The sequence below is a fragment of the Echinococcus granulosus genome, assembly GCF_000524195.1.
Source record: "Echinococcus granulosus chromosome Unknown EG_S00087, whole genome shotgun sequence".
Taxonomy (NCBI): Eukaryota; Metazoa; Platyhelminthes; class Cestoda; order Cyclophyllidea; family Taeniidae; genus Echinococcus; species Echinococcus granulosus.
Window position 1 is genome coordinate 107,474 of NW_020170467.1, and position 5,187 is coordinate 112,660.

The window sequence follows — 5,187 nt, forward strand, 5'->3', positions numbered from 1 at the left end:
TACCTGAATTTCTCGACAAGTACCAGCCTTCTACACGCCTTAAAGCAACACCACCACACTCTCCTCAATTAACATCACGGTGCGCTTGCACTCCCATTCAATAGAGAGGACCCGTCTGTTTTGCAACCGAAAGGCTTGATTCAGGCAGACTTGGACAGTCGACGTTCATCAATGCCTAATTGCAATGTTTGAGTAGATGGATCTGTCATGTTCCCCAATCTGATTGGCTGAGTATGCAATGAGGTACATGGTGGGGATGCACAAGGAAGGTCGATTAACCAATTAGCATGCTCACACGTCAATGACGCATCACCAGTGCGCACGTGTACGACGCACGAATTAGCTGATTAGCTGATAACAATATATTTAAAAGTGGCGGGGTGTTTTAATGTCTAACTAAATAAACAATCTAAATTTATTGTTGTTTTTAGTGAAAAGTGGCAATCAGAATACATGCATGTGTAAGAAGTGAATTATGTATGAAAAGTTTTATTTAGTATGTGCAAAAAGTTGATTAACCACTACTTCTAGTTTTAAAGCGTCTGAATTTGCTCTTGTTCAATTCATCAAAAGCGGGATTTTTCCGATCTATCTTTTTTAAATACGCTAAAATTAGACACATGTTAAGGCGAGTGTAGTTCTTTGGCGAATGCGTCGAGTAATGCTGGAAACAGTTATTTATTGATGTTAATCCCCCCTAAAACCTTCCTGAAGTCGAAAGAAGTCATAATTCTTTGACAGAAGATGCAGTGCTGATTAACAGACGGGATGAGGGAATACTGGGTTAACTTGGATGCCATGCAGCTCACCAAGAGTTAATGGCAGAGCCTTATTTTTTCACGTGACCAAAACGAAGTATTAAACACGCAATTGTGATATTACAGCATATATGTGGCTGGTACTCGTTTAGGTCTTTCTCTCTGCCGCTACGCTTCTCACCTAAAAGGTGCATCCTAGTTGTACACATGTCCAAGGTTCCCGCTTTCACTACAAAAATTCCTTATCATCTTGTATTTTGGGCGATCCATCCATTCATCGTAGGTGTTTGAGATTGCAATTCTTGTTTGCAATATTTCTTACTAGTGAGCTATTGAAATTGCGATGGTTGGATGCGTCATCCACCAGTCGGGTCCGCTCCCTGAACCCCTTAACTATGGTCACCACCTGGTGTGCAGCTGACCTGGAGACCGTCTAACCAATGTGAGGTCAAATCGATGCATGACGCACACGTGATGGAAAACAGGCTGTGGAGAGTGGTGTTCGCAAGCATCGATTTGTGGGTTTCTCATGTAGGTGGAGTGGTAATCATCGTGGGTGTTTAGTCGTGTCACTACGATTTCCCAACGTCATTTAAGCTCACGATGCCAGTTTAGCTTCAGCACTTGGCGGCGCCAATCGCTTTGCGTGGCGGCAGAGCGAAACCCTCCTCAATTAAAAGTCGGATAAAGATCAGCATCTTCGCTTCGTGATTTTTTGGACACATTTGAGTCGTGAATCTGCTAAAATGTAATTTAAGATCTGCACAGGCTCAACTATCATTCAGGAGGCCATAGGCTGCGCAGAATTCAATTCTGCTGATGTAACGTTTGAAATGTTTTCTATCCGCGTTGGCAATGATGCCTTTAAATCCAGGAATCAAAGAGACCCAGATATTTCGGGAAAGCATGTTGGCAACCCCCGGTCGACATCCCGAACCCAGTGAGGGTGTGCAATAGCTTTGGCCAATTTCCGGAACATTGAAGCCCCTACAAAGCGTCTACACTCACGTTGAATCCCGAATAAGCCTCACAGATTCGCAATATTACTTAAACACAGGAAATATCTCGTTATTTTCGTTAATCTTGTGAAGTCCAATGCAAATAATGGGGCATCAAAAGTAGCTTTTTCAATACAAGTAGAACAAGTCAGCTAATGTTTTGATACATGTATGCTCAGCAGACCCTGGACCATATTACGGGCCCCATTAGCTGAAGCAAACCACTTTGTGACGCCACGAGACATTTGCTCACTTTCTAAAACGCCCTTTCAGAAAAATGAACCATGTTTGTCGAAATATATGTAAGCACTGCAGTTATAGTGACGTGTTTACGTCTCACTACAACGGCGTCGTAGTGCTCGTCAATTACAATTTAGCGTGTTTCATTGACTCACTTTAATGAGGCAAAGATGCTTATTTATTTCTGAGATTTCCGCTAAATGCTTGAGAGCAGTACCTCCAAAAATGACGCAACTCCCTTCCACCCATTCTTCTGATATTACTTTTGCCAAGGCTTGTGAGCTGGAGCTTGAGCTTCCACTGGTACCGATTAAGGGACTTGGCAAACCCCTTTGAGCATGTGATTCCCATCCTGTTGGGTGGATGGCTGATAGGGCCATCAGGGGAACTTGCTGCACCGATCGCTTAGCCAATAGGAGCACTCATCGCCAATGACGCACACACGTGCACACCTCACCTGCATTGGGCTGGTGGTTGCGGTGTCTCGCACGCCATGCGATTATAAGATGGGAGCGTAGCCAAGTTGAGAATTAGGAAATCCCTTTTTTTGAGCATCAGTAAAGCAGGCTTATTGGCCATTAAAAGACTGGAATTTAATTTAAAAATTGGTATTAATTACAGTTGCACGTATGAATGGCGTGCGACTCACTTTTTTTGTGGGAATTCGTAATCTCTGGAAGCGGCGGTTCTTTGAGCTTGAGGCAAGATGGGTCAGCATAGTGATTGGAGTCATGAGAACTGGGGCTTTTCTGCCTCCAATTTAAAAATTTCAAAAGAAATGTTGCCTTCATTGGGATTTAATGTGCCTTGTTGATGACAGATGAATAAGGGAGGATCAGGAGGTTAGCCTTCCTACGGAGCCGGAGTTGAATCCTACCCTCATACGAACATGATGCAGTAAGAAATGATCCTGCGGTTAATCGTGGCGTACATTTTGTAGCTCTAAATCCCAGAATTACCAGCCTGCCTAGGGGTGTGATCAAGTTAATTGGAGGCTTGTCTCGATAGTTTTTGCTTACTACGTAAGAATGGAGCAATCAAGCCTTTGTAGTGAGACTGGATTCGGTAAGACTGCAGTCTTTCTACTCACAATTATTATCAATTACTTCGTAGCTCTACCGCTAGGACAACTAAATATTTTAATTTTAGATTGGAGGAGCTGACGGATACCTTGTCACACATCACTGTAAATTTCCTTACTACCGGGCAAGATAGTACGACGTTAATAATTTGATTTTTCGTACAAGGACCTTGTCAGTCAGGCCCCACAGTGATCATGGTGCTGAGTCACCTCGGCCGTCCGACTGGTGAAAGGAGGGCTAGGATGTCCGCATGACCGACTGACCAATCAGGGAACTAGTCGGGTCATGACGCACACGCGACGAGGCGAACGGCTGATGCGTCAGCGGCACACGCCAGTGTCGAGGATATCCTTACAAGATGGTGACTTTATAATACCATTGCTTACTAAAGTGTACTCCTTGCAGCATTCGGAGATGAAATAAGATTTACCGTGCTGAATCCTTGGCACCACTGGCTTTAGTGGTGAATGCGTTTTTAGCTACCACTAGGGAAAGGCAGGGAGAACCACTTAGTATGACAGCACAGCAAACGTTTTCAGTACCAAATAAAGTCGGTTAAATTTAGTCAGAGGCGGATTCTTCTAGAGTGAAATGTGCTAGTCGATTTGCATGAAAACACTCGCAGTGCACGTTATTCTAAAGAACATCTTATAACTTCACTTAAACGCGTCCATTCAAGTTGGGACTAAATAAATTTATTAAAAGCTAATTTTATTGCTATTCGATGCACCCCCATCAGCCTTGCGAGGACTCACGTCATGCCTAAATGCAATTTTCGGATGTTCGTTTGTCATGACGACCATTGTGAGCATAGTGGCAAACACTAACGGAGTTTGCGCACTGGGGAAATTCTGAATAACCCCAAAACATTGCACTTCTTAGGGTGTCGAGTACGATTATGTGTTGTGGAGGCTATGAGAAAAGAAATAGTCCTGCTGAAGCGCTCCAAATCACTACGTCATGTGTTTGTTCAGCGTGCCTTAGATAGACAAATGCTTCACAGAAGTTGGTGACAACTTACCAAACTTGGCAGATGTTGGTATTTATTTTTCAATTTGAAATTGCCAAACTGTCGACAGTGTTTACAAATTATAACAGTTCCATCAAAGCAAACGAAGATAAGGAGATGACGACCTAGCTAACGTGATTAATGCCTCGATCAAGCCTACCAGGTCTCAGAGGAACAAGCTTTACTCAAACTGGAGACGAGTGGAACTCCGATTTGTAATCGATGAACTCTACCGGAAATAAACTGCAATCAAGGGGAAAGAATATTCCAGAATGCTTGTTTGAGCACACCTCCTGGGCGAGAAGCCTTCCGAGAACACGACTTGTTACAGAACGGACATCACCCGCCCTCGAGGAAGCGATGTGATCCGAACTCTGACCCCTTGACCTTCTTTACGATACTGCCCGATAAAGAGCGCCCTTAATCAATATACTCGTTTCGTTGAGGTGGAAGAGATGAACGCGGGACCGGCTACTGTTATTCAAGTGGATTGATCCTCACATTCAACACTGCCTCGACTGATGGAGACTCAACCCTGGAAATTAGTTGCTAATCCGCCTGAACACGAACCAAACGAAGATTGGGTGAGGGAGGGTAAGCCATGAGTCATTCAACGAGTTTTAAGTAAAGGGGGCGTGGAATTATGACTAAGGACTTTACGGGTGACTGCCGAGTTCGTGTCCTTATGGAGATGGCTCCACCAGCCTCCGTCACGCAGGGGGCTACACGCTGGCGTGGCATGACGACTCGCCACTGTGCTTGCGGTTGGCATTACAGCTCACGGGGTCAGGACCTAGTTCGCTTCTGTTGGTATGGCGTGCAGCTACCACAGTCCATGAAGCTAAGGGACTACCAGTCGTAAATGAGTGCTTACCACACTATAGTGCAGACCAACTAACGTTTGTAAAGACTAGATTCCATTCCAAAAACAACGAGACATTCCAAAAGCAGAAAAGTATTCAGCGAGATGCTTCTCTTTCCCCAACAAATCAAAGGCTAACAACAACAACAAACTACCACAATTGGCTAACACAAGCATCATCCACACGACCCACACAAGGACGTGCAAGTGCGAAACACCACAGTCTACCAACATTTGG